The sequence below is a fragment of the Caretta caretta genome, chromosome 11 (assembly GCF_965140235.1).
Source record: "Caretta caretta isolate rCarCar2 chromosome 11, rCarCar1.hap1, whole genome shotgun sequence".
Taxonomy (NCBI): domain Eukaryota; kingdom Metazoa; phylum Chordata; order Testudines; family Cheloniidae; genus Caretta; species Caretta caretta.
Window position 1 is genome coordinate 17,519,665 of NC_134216.1, and position 12,231 is coordinate 17,531,895.

The following is a 12,231-nucleotide window of genomic DNA, read 5'->3' on the forward strand; positions in this document are numbered from 1 at the left end:
CATCCTCACTGCTATTTTTAGTGAGCAGGCATGGTGGATATTTCTACACAAGCTGCAAATTACATCCCCATTTGCAGTGTGGATATAGCCTCAGAGGGCATGTGTTGGGAGATCTCCCTTCCCTAGCCACCCAGAGTGGAATCCATCAAGTCTATGCGGGACCTCACTACACAGATTTAATTTACCTTAGAAGCACTTAGGACAATCTTGCATTGCATGAGCAGGGACTTATTAGGATATGTCTGCATTGCAGCTGGGAGGTGTGATTCCTAGCCCTGGTAGATAGACTTGTGCTGGCTCAGCTTGAGCTAACATGTTAAAACTAGCAATGTTAACATTATGACACTGGCAGCGGCTCAGGCTAGCCACCTGAGCTTGGACCCAAGTGGCTGGGTGGGCTTGGACTCAGGAACTGCAATGGCCACACTGCTATTTTTAGCACGCTAGCTGGAGCTGAGCTAGCATGAGTCTGTGGTTTCCATTATATACGGGGTTTACAGTTTGATTCAATGGTTTTCAGCACCCCCACTATAAAAATTGATCCAGCACCCCTGTTCACATGAGCAAAGGTTTGCAAATTCAGGACCAAGGTGAATCAAACAGAAAAAAAATTGCTCACGTTGTTAACACCCTGATGAATACGGCTTTATAATTGAAACTTTGCCCCTTGTGGGATCAATTTCAAGAATGTTTACACAGGTTTGCACTATCAGTGAATTTTTCCCCCTGAAGCAGAATCTGTTGGAATTTATTCCTGATTTTAAAAACTTGAATAGCAAATGGACCCTATACCCTGATATGAGTTGCCACATGCATGACAACACCATTTTAATATTAAGCACAGTCATGACAAATATCATTCCTTAACATAAAAAGGCCTCATACAACACACACAACTTATAGAAGATGTACCTTGGGTCTAAATATTTAACATGTGGAGGCAGGAAGTCAGCCAAATTCTTCAGAATTAAAGGAAACTTGTATCCAGAATAGGATAATGATCTTAAATCATCCTGAGCCAAGTTCTCCTATCTCCCATTACACCCAGCAGCGAAGCTAAACAAGACACCAGATGAGTGACCTGGATGAAGCTAGCAACAGATCAGAGGGTATGTCTACACTTTAATTAAACACTCACAGCTGGCCCTTGTCAGCTGGCTTGGGCTACAGAGCTCCAAAATTGCAACGTAGACATTCAGGCTCAGCCGGGGCTCTGAGATTCTGCCCCCTCTCAGAGTCCCAGAGCTCAAGCTCCAGCCTGAGCCCAAACATCTAAATCACAATTTTACAGCCTCATAGCCTCAGCACCACAAGCCTGGCTCAGCTGACATGGGCCAGCTGCAGGTGTTCAATTGCAGTGTAGACATACCTTAGGGTATGGCTACATTGTGTTTTAAAACCTGTTGCAGAGACTCTCAGAGTCCAGGTTACAGATTCAGGCTAGCAGTGTTTCCCCCAGGAATTGAAATTAGTGGGGGTGTTCAAATTTACAGAGGGGGTGAGGGCCAAGGGGGTGAGACTGTGTGGCTCCACAGTAAAAACTGAAAAATGTTTTACGACCATTTTATTAGATTTAACTTATATTTTTAACTCATCACACAAATTAAAGTTGGCTACTCAAGCCTACTATGAAGTACATTGGTACACTACATCCTTCATGGTTTCTTGTTATAATTTTGCACAACTCTGTTAATGAACTTCTCGAATGCAGTGCATTCATATTTGGTGTGTCTGTTACTTCCAGTCCTTCATGGTATGTTCATGATCAAGCAGAAGATGACTTCTTTCAGAGCACAAAATTCTATTCAATGAGGAAAAAGAACACTCAACTGTAGCTGCTGTGACTGGGGGTAGCAATAGATGAATTCCTATTTTTTTCATCCTAGGAAACACAGAACAAAGATTGGATCGAACCACGAGTGATGATAAAGTAGAAGTTAAATCTTCATCCGTTTGTGGTAGGATATTCCACTCTGTGTTCAAAATTCTCTACTCTCTCCTGATCACATAGCAGCTCCATTGCTGGTAGTGCCTCATTCTACTCAACTGTAGGTGTTTTATAAGACGTAGTGGTTGAGTAGAATCCAGAAATCGCTATTGTAGATTTATAAGAATCAAGTCTGTGTACTTTTTCAGCTGGCTTAACAAACTCTTCTTGTCCTCTCCACTTAAGGATTCAGTATAAGTGCCTTCATTTGTCAACCTCTGGGTTGAAGTCTTTGCTTCTTCCAGTACGTTTTCATTGGATATCTCTCTGATTGATCCAAGGGTAGCTTCTATTGCTGGACAGAGATCTACTACTGTTATAGCAGATTTTTGGATGGCATTGTTTAATGACCCAAGTGGTTTTAAAGGTAGACTTACAAGAGAGAGAATGGCAATAGTCTTCTCTGAACTTTGTAGCAAAAGTAGTCAACCAGCTGCACTACTTAGATCTGTCCTATCTCCGTAGATATTTTCTAAAGCCAGTAATAATGGTGCAGTAATTTTGAGACAACAGCCAAAGATCACTCATGAGAAAGCCAGCAAGTTTTCCCAGGTTGGACTAATTTGAACTTCAGTCCCAGTGTATCTTCTGTTTGTTTTCAAGACATTCAGTCCTTTTGGACTCTTGCTGAAAAAAGAGTATAAAAAAGCCATTCAATTTATCGGTTTTTAAATGTCTTTTGAAGATTCTGCAGCTCATATTAGTGCTAGTTGGAGTAAATGGTCTCTGCAGTGTGTTTAGGAGAGATAAGGTTACAGGTTACTTTTCTCTGAGGAAAGTTTGTACTCCACTATGTCTTCCAGAGAAGTTTGCAGCTCCATCAAATGCACAAGTGGCCATCTGTTTGGGGTTCAATTTTCAAGCATTTAACTCTTCTAAGATATCACAGATGCATCTGATGTGTCTTCTATAACCTGAACATCTAGAATGCTGGCCTACCACGGACATTTACTGGCCTATCACGGACATCAAAATAACATACTCAGTGACTTAATACTTGATGTCTATTTGCACTAGTACATTCATCAGCCATGCATGCACATTTTTTGAATGTGGTGAGAGAGTTCTTTGCTTTCTCGACTGCTGAGTCTTTCACTGTTGCACCACATGTGTCTAGCCAGTCAGCTGAGTTTCTTGCAGAAAGATAGTGAGCATTTGCCAGTCTTGTTTGGAATCAGTGTCCAACTTCAGGATGAACAAGTGACAATGCACTTAACATTGGCCTCCAGTTTGTAGTGTGTGGTATCTCTTGCTTAAACAGAAAGTAGGATGCGACAGCCATGTTGGTTCACATAAACTGAGTTATATCTCCAGCATTCTTAACAGCCTCATTAAGTACTTCTAAAATTTGCTTTGACAGTGACTGGCTTATAAGACTTTCTGCATGTTGATGCTGTCCAGAGGCATGGTGCTTTGAAGCCTTTTCATGTAGGTTGTCAGTATTGGCTTGGCTGATCAGTCTGGCAAATCAAGCTCCTCCACTTTTACTATATAAATCCATGATATGCCCACATCTTGAATACTGTGTTCATTTCTGGTCACCCCATATCAAAAAAGATATATTGGAATTGGAAAAGGTACAGAGAAGGGCAACAACAATGATTAGGGGTAGGGATTAAAAAGACTGAGACTTTTCAGCTTGGAAAAGAGACGACTAAGAGGGGATATGATAGAGGCCTATAAAATCTTGACTGATGTGGAGAAAGTTAATAAGGAAGTGTTATTTACCCCTTCACTTAACACAAGAACCAGAGGTCACCCAATGACATTAATAGGCAGCAGGTTTAAAACAAACAAAAGGAAGTACTTCTTCACACAATGTACAGTCAACCTGTGGAACTTTTTGCCAGGGATGTTGTGCAGGCCAAAATTATAACAGGGTTCAAAAAAAGAACTAGATAAGTTCATGGAGGATAGGTCCATCAATGGCTATTAGGATGAGCAGGGATGCAACACCATGCTTTGTTCACCAGAAGCTGGGAATGGGCAACAGGGGATGGATCGCTCAATGATTGCCTGTTCTGTTCATTTCCTCTGGAGCACCTGGCATTTACCTCATTCAGAAGACAGGATACCGGGGTAGATGGACCACTGGTCTAACCCAATATGGCTGTTCTTACATAAAAATGAATTATAATAATAAAAACGTTTAGTACAGAAACTCCCCAAGATAACAACCTCTTGAGCTAGTGGCAAGGTGAGATAACATCACTGGCAAATAATGCATTTTTAAAATGTTAGCCCCCTAGGAAACGTACATTTATATAAGTTTCCCAATCACAAATCTAGCATTCTGGAGTCACTAAAATATAATCCAACAAACAAATGCTCCTTTGACGTGTCCCTCCCTTCTCCCTCCACCACACTGTACTCATAGTTGGGAGCTGCGGGTGGTGGGGAGGGGCAAGGAAGAAGGCATCTTGCTCGTTCCTCCAACCACTCACCACTCACTCTGGCTGATGTTGTTTGTCGTCCCACCATTTACTCTACTGCTCTGTCCCCAATGGCCCTGCACCATCACCTCCTGCTACCACCTGCCACTGTGACCTCTGCAAGTTGGTCTCTTGAGGTTCCACCCAGCTCTCAGTGAGGAACCTCACTGCTACTGCAGGCTGGGCAGTTTCTTCAACAGAAACACTGTCCCACAGCAGGTCTAAGTACTTAGACCTGATTATCAGTGAGTTCAGCTCTAGTGGTCACTTAAACCAAAAGACTCCCTATGGAGCCTAATCAGCTCTATCTTTAAACAGGGGAGAGAGGCAGATCAAATAGTGCCTGTGACTCTTAGGCAGAGCCCACACCACCAACCAAAACACCTGTGCCCCACCCTCTCTCTCCCCACTGGGATCTGGCATCCAACCCCCCTGCTTAGTGAGGGGAGTTCAGTTGAGGGCGACCATTGCTTATTTTGTAATGAAAGAGGTACAGGAACTCAAGCAAATTTGTCACTTTCATAACTGATGTGGCAAGCCCAGAGGTCCCAGGGCTCAGCTCTGGCAAGTCGTAGCACAAATTAAGCACTGAGGGAGACACCCACCCCCTCCCCCACCATTCAGGCAGGCTAAGCACAGTTCTGAAATAAGGATAACATTTGATTACCCCAGCATTCAATACTAAAGTGATTTGTAACCTGGCACCAGCCAAAATTGATCACTTAGACAACACAGCTCTGTCTGCCGGATATCTAGGAAGAGTAGGTGTGTTCATGTAAATACAGTCAGGTCCTGAAGCCTTTCCACCTACCCCCTGGCTCATCACTAGCTATCAGGGGAGAGCTCATTCAGACCTTGCTTACAAATCGTAATTTGAAATTATTAGGTTGGACAATGTAGCTGAAACAAATGCACTGACATTGTCATAAACAACAGCTGTATGAGAAAGCTAGTCTTTGTTCATACTTTTCAAACACATTATGCTTTCTCAGGTACACATATTTTATCATATGCTGTATATCAGTGGTGGATGCGGCCCATTAGGCTAATCCACTGGCGGGCCATGAGACAGTTTGTTTACATTGACCATCCACAGGCACAGCCACCCGCAGCTCCCAGTGGCCGCGGTTCACCATTTCCAGCCAATGGAAGCTGCAGGAAGCAGTGGCCAGCCCATGCCGCTTCCCACAGCTTCCATTGGCCAGAAATGGCGAACCGCGGCCACTGGGAGCTGTGGGCGGCCATAATGCAGACCGTCAATGTAAACAAAATGTCTTGTGGCCCGCCAGTGGATTACCCTGATGGGCCGTGTGTGGCCTGCGGACCGCAAGTTGCCCACCACTGCTGTATATGCTTTCAAAGTGTGTATTAATGTTTCAATTTCTATTCAAATTTCCAACCAACGACTAAATTGGCAATACTGTATGTAACTGGTTGACCACTCGGTGTGGGGGGTGTTGGGAAATCCCTGCAGGCTAGCACTATGGCACTAAAAATAGCAGTGTAGACATTCAGGCTTGAGCTGGAGCTCAGGCTCTGAAGCCTGAGCACAGGGTAGTCTTCAGAACCCATGACCCAGCTCAAGGTGCAGTGTCTACATACACCACTGTTTTTAGCACTGTAGTGTGAGCCCTAGTCTGTAGATCTGGGCTCTGAGACTTCCTGCTGTGTGTTGTAAAATGAAGTATAAACATACCCTTAGGCCTAGAAAATTTAAAAGTGCTACTGTCATAAATATAAAGGGAAGGGTAAACCCCTTTAAAATCCCTCCTGGCCAGAGGAAAACTCCTCTCACCTGTAAACGGTTAAGAAGCTAAAGGTAACCTCGCTGGCACCTGACCAAAATGACCAATGAGGAGACAAGATACTTTCAAAAGCTGGGAGGAGGGAGAGAAACAAAGGGTCTGTGTGTCTGTCTATATGCTGGTTTTCTGCGAGGGATAGACCAGGAATGGAGTCTTAGAACTTTTAGTAAGTAATCTAGCTAGGTATGTGTTAGTTTATGATTTCTTTAAATGGCTGAGAAAAGAATTGTGCTGAATAGAATAACTATTTCTGTCTGTGTATCTTTTTTGTAACTTAAGGTTTTGCCTAGAGGGGTTCTCTATGTTTTGAATCTAATTACCCTGTAAGGTATCTACCATCCTGATTTTACAGAGGGGATTTCTTTACTTCTATTTACTCCTATTTCTATTAAAAGTCTTCTTGTAAGAAAACTGAATGCTTTTTCATTGTTCTCAGATCCAAGGGTTTGGGTCTGTGGTCACCTATGCAAATTGGTGAGGTTTTTTATCCAACATTTCCCAGGAAAGGGGGGTGCAAGTGTTGGGAGGATTGTTCATTGTTCTTAAGATCCAAGGGTCTGGGCCTGTAGTCACCTAGGCAAATTGGTGAGGCTTTTTACCAAACCTTGTCCAGGAAGTGGGGTACAAGGTTTTGGGAAGTATTTGGGGGGAAAGACGTTTCCAAACAGCTCTTCCCCAGTAACCAGTATTTGTTTGGTGGTGGTAGCGGCCAATCCAAGGACAAAGGGTGGAATATTTTGTACCTTGGGGAAGTTTTGACCTAAGCTGGTAAAGATAAGCTTAGGAGGTTTTCATGCAGGTCCCCACATCTGTACCCTAGCGTTCAGAGTGGGGGAGGAACCTTGACAGCTACATATTATCAGTGTAGCTGATAACTAACCACATCCTCTAAGATGAGGCAGACAGGGCACAACACTGTGACTTGAAGGAAGGGATGTTCTTGAGGTTAAAGCACTGGACTGAAATCCAGGAGTTCTGAGTTCAATTCTTGATTTAGCCACAGATTTTCTGTATGAATTCGGGCACCTATTCTCTTTATATGACTTAGTTGCTCATCCGTAAAAATAGGCATACTACTATTCCCTTCCTCCTGCCCTTTGCCTATCTAGCTTGTGAGATCTTTGGGGCCAGGGGACATACACTGTCTCTCTCTGTAAGTATGGACATGGCCTAGCACAATGGGACCCTGATCTCAGCTGTGATCTCTAGGTGCTACTTTAATGTAAATGATAATCAATAATAATGATGGAGCAAACTTTATCAATGCTGGTGCAATATAAAATCAGATATGCTAAGCTAGGTTATTGAATTTATCTTCTATAAATGAAGCCAGTTTGCAGGGAAAGATGGGTAGATCAAAGTCCTGTTTACCCAATGGCCTGGTAGCAGCAGTGCTAGCTTGTCCACATAGCTCAGAGAGTGTGATTCAATATAGCCTTGGAAGGGCTTTCTGGGTCCTTCTCCTCCTAGAGATGATTGAATTATTCTCCCTCCATGCTCGTTCAGTCATTGGCCTCCTTCTGAAATGGCGAAAAAGGGTGCCATGAGGCAGTGCAAAATTTGATGGTGACCAGAAAGGCGGCCTTGTAGATCCTATTGAATTAGTGTTAATGACTTATAGTTTGCAGAGGGAAAACAGGGCTGCACTGGGCTCTTCAACTTATTTCATAAGTTTCTTGAGTAAAATGACTAGTTTAGGATATTTCCTCAAAGAATTCCAAAGAAAACAACACATCTAAATTCATGGTAGACAATACACGTGCTTTTCTGCAATCCTATTCTCACTTTTATGTATTCTCTCCCCACATGACAAGAAAGGAGAAAAAAAAAGCCACTTGAGGTAAACCTGTCACTGAAGTTTCCACAGACTTAGCCTATCTGCCACACATATTTCTATACTATACTACAATATAATAGGCTGTTTAGATAGGTCCAGATTCTGATTCTTTTACACTTATAAATCTAGGGTAATTCCACTGGGTTTAATGGAATTATTCAGATTTACACCAGCATAACTGAGACCAGAATCCATCCCACATGCTTTATATGTAAGAGAGAGTATGTACGTTTAAAGAAAAGGAATATTTGTGGCACCTTAGAGACTAACCAATTTATTTGAGCATAAGCTTTCGTGAGCTGCAGCTCACTTCATCGGTAGCTCACTTCATCTGTAGCTCACGAAAGCTTATGCTCAAATAAATTGGTTAGTCTTGAAGGTGCCACAAGTACTCCTTTTCTTTTTGCGAATACAGACTAACACAGCTGCTACTCTGAAACCTGTACGTTTAAAGATACACTTGTTTAATCTGAGGCTCAGACTACATAATTAGGCAAGATCTTGGGTCAGGTCCTGTCACTCACTGTTCCTTGATCAATGGGACTATTTGAGGAGTAAAGTACAGTTCAGCATAAAAAAAGTATGGCAGAAGATAGCCATTAGTGAGAATGGAGAAACAAACATTTCTATGTGCTATTTTGTATTTAATTTCCACTTGCCTTGAAATAAGTTTGGAGAGCATTTTATTTTTAAAAAAAAGAGCTTGCTAACCTGACAGAAGCCTCACAAGCTCAACATGTAATGCAGCATCTACATGTATTGTAAATTGTCGTTAATGACCTGATTCAGTACCAGAACCCAAAGCTGAGACAGATTTTCAGATTAGCATGTGCTCCAATATTTTTCCAAAGGGGACATTCCTCTTTGTAGACCTACATTTTACCCATGCAGTGATACAGTTGTATATATATACATGCTGTGCCTAGTGCCCTCCAACTGAACCACAGTGCATAGTTCAGGAGACCCAGACAATAACCATCTGCCTTAAACAGATGGGATCAGGTAAAATGAATTCCCAAATTCTTCTAACCCTAAATACCAACTAAAGAAAGAAGCCCATCTGAATACACAAAAAGTTCATTTTTATAAAAATGTAAAATAAATAGTGAACCATTCCAAGATTATACATTTCATTTCTCAGCATATAAATGGGGAGCATTCACTCTGGGCTGTTCATACATTTTACATTTAACAAACATCCATATGTCAAGTAGACCTTCCACACTCTTCCCGGCTGGAGTTTTCTTCTTTCAACTGAGTAGGGAACATTTATGATCTTTATTCCGCCAAATAAATCTAAGGAATATATTTTGCTCAAGGCCTCTATTTTTTAATTTCAGAAACTAATCAATTCATGGTTCAGGCAGTCTTGTTATTAAGACAGCCATACGTCTGTGCAAAAAAAACCCCAACCTAATTCATTATACAATTTTCTTAAAATATTTTTAGATTAAGCACTGGCTAATTTCTTTAGTTTTAGAATTGTGAACATATGGAACAATTACATAGTGTTCTTAAGATCTTTCTGTCAAATTTAACATTTTAAACTGGGATTGTATAGTATACATACAGAGCAATTTGATGATATGGAAAATATTTTGTACAGAGAAAGCTCAAAATCCCTTTCTTAATGACTTAAATACTTCACTCCTTATTCAGGCAAAACTCTAGTTGACACTGCTATCAGCCTTCCCTGAGTGAGGAGTGCTGGACAAGATCTACAGTCTTTTAGAAATTAATATTTGCTTTGCATGTATTGTGTAATGATCATAGCCACTGCCTCATATTTCTTATGTACTACAGAACATCAAGCTGTGCTTTGTTAAAATAAGTAAAATTAATTTAGAAAACGCTCCATCAAAACCAGTATAATTTACTGTAACAATTTCTTGTTGGTTTAAAGAGAGATATTAATTTCTTAATCTGATACAGTAGTTGCACTTAAGTAAATGACTAACCCGGTAGCAATTTTTTATCAGTTTGTGAGATATTTCCTCTATATACAGTACACGAAGGAACACTGATACAATAGTAACATCTTTTGAATAGGTGCTAACTTTTCAAAAGGTATCCACTGTAATGTTGTTAGTTTAAATGTGATTTAAGCGGTACTTTGAGACAAATAATATTAATATTAAACAAGCACTGAACTGTTTTTCCTTACCCCCTTTAGCCAATACGTAAGCATTCTAGTCGTCTTCATCAGACTAATGTTGTTTAAAGAGTTCATGTTTATGTACTGTATAGGATCTGTGTAGTTTGGTACATTTGTAATCTTTAACCCATTACCTATTTAGTGCGGTCACTGAATTTATTTTTACAGTTTCCTATTGTGTGTCTTGCTTTTCAGAGAGCTGTCCCCTTTAATGTATATCTCTGTAGGAGAATGGATTATCTCACTGCATTCTGTGATCTCTTAGGTCATACAATAAGATGTAGCCAATAAAATGCCTCCTTTTTCTATCTACCAGTTATCCACAATACCGACCTAACTAGTTTAAAATCATGGAGAAGACCCTTTTTAAAACTGTGGTATGACACAGGGCTTTGTACCAGAGATTGAAAGGAAGAACGCCTGCTTAATTCACAGATAATGCAATAGTAGTGCTTTTTAATGACCTAGTGGCTACATATTCCCTGTTCATTGAATCATCCAAATTTACTCTGATCTAGAGAAATATACATTTGATCAAATATTAGACATGTTCTCAAAAGACTTTCCCTCTCAAGCCCACATTTCAAATGCTGGTTCATGGAAGAAATGAGTTCACATAATAAATGAAGCATATGGTGTATTTTAGGACTGAGGCATTATCAGCTGTGTTGGAAAAAAACTGCAAGATTTGTCTGCTTTGTAAGTTTCATTCAATCAAGTTCTGTTAGTTCATTACTATAATGAACCACAGAAACCACACAAAATGTAAATAGAAAAAAGTTATTTTAATTGGCAGCTACCCAGATAATGCAAATGAATACCAAGAGCCAAATTCTGCCCTCAGTTACAGTCTCACACCTCACTGCAGGATTGTAAAGGTTTCCCTTAAAAAAAAGGAATGTGTCAGTGTTTGTACCACATGATCTTCAGATTTACAAATCTAATGCGTTCTCAGATTTAGCACTGTCCTGGACTTGAAGGAACATGGCTATTAAATAATTTGACAAAAACAAGCAACTTAGGTATATGTGCCTGGCATCTTAAAATTTCATTTTATTCTGTCTTTATCCACTGGCAGGTGTTGGAAGCATGAGTAGGTAGAATACTGAGCCACTAACACATAAGAACAAAAATGGCCATAATGGGTCAGACCAATGGTCCATCTAGCCCAGTATCCTGTCTTCCGACAATAGCCAATGCCAGATGCTTCATAGGGAATGAACAGAACAGAGCTATTTATCGAATGATCCATCCCCTGTTGTCCATTCCCAGCTTCTGGCAGTCAGAGGTTTAGGAACACACCGAGCATGGTGTTGTGTCCCTGACCATCTTGGCTAATAGCCATTAATGGACCTATCTTCCATGAACTTATCTAATTCTTTTTGAACCCAGTTATACTTTTGGCCTTCTCAACATCCCCGGCAATGAGTTTCACAGGTTGCCTGTGTGTTTTGTGAAGAAGTACTTACTTACGTTTGTTTTAAAGCTGCTGCCTATTAATTTCATTGGGTGACTCCTAGGGCCGGATTAACTGTCCTGTGGGCTCGGGGCTAATAGATTTTGTGGGGCCTCTGGGAGTTTGAAGTGGGGGAGTGGGCTCAGGGCTGTGGCAGGGGATTGGGGTGGAGGAGGGGGTGCAGCTTCATCTGGGGGGGGGCTTTGGGGTGGGGAAAGGGATGGGACAGGGGGTTGGGGTGCAGCAGGAGGTTCGGGGTGTGGGCTCTGGGTGGGAGTTTGGGTACAGGAGGCGCTCAGGGCTGGGACGGGGGTTGGGGTGCAGGTGGGAGTGTGGAGTCTGGGAGGGAGTTTGGATGCAGGAGGGGGCTACAGGCTAGGTAGGGGGTTGGGATGCAGGAGCGGGTGCGGGGTGCAGGCTCCAGCTGGGAGGCGCTTACCTCAGGTGGCTCCTGGTCGGTGGCACAGGATCCTTGCCTGCCCTGGCTCCACGTTGCTCTGCTCCCCAGTGTGGCCAGCATGCGCAGCCCCTAGGCAGAGATACCTGGCCAATGGGACCT

The 12,231-nt window shown here is 41.9% G+C and overlaps 1 protein-coding gene and 1 long non-coding RNA gene across 15 annotated transcripts in view; one reads left to right on the top strand and one right to left on the bottom strand.

Annotated features, from left to right (window-relative positions):
* Positions 1-12,231, bottom strand: part of NCKAP5 (NCK associated protein 5) — a 623,862-nt gene that overhangs the window by 384,038 nt on the left and 227,593 nt on the right. The window lies entirely within an intron of this gene.
* The window catches only part of LOC142068524 (uncharacterized), a 37,195-nt gene that overhangs the window by 8,133 nt on the left and 16,831 nt on the right, over positions 1-12,231 (top strand). Inside the window, exon 2 of the long non-coding RNA XR_012664338.1 lies at positions 1,887-1,958. This is a non-coding gene — a long non-coding RNA (uncharacterized LOC142068524). The remainder of the gene's footprint in view (positions 1-1,886; positions 1,959-12,231) is intronic.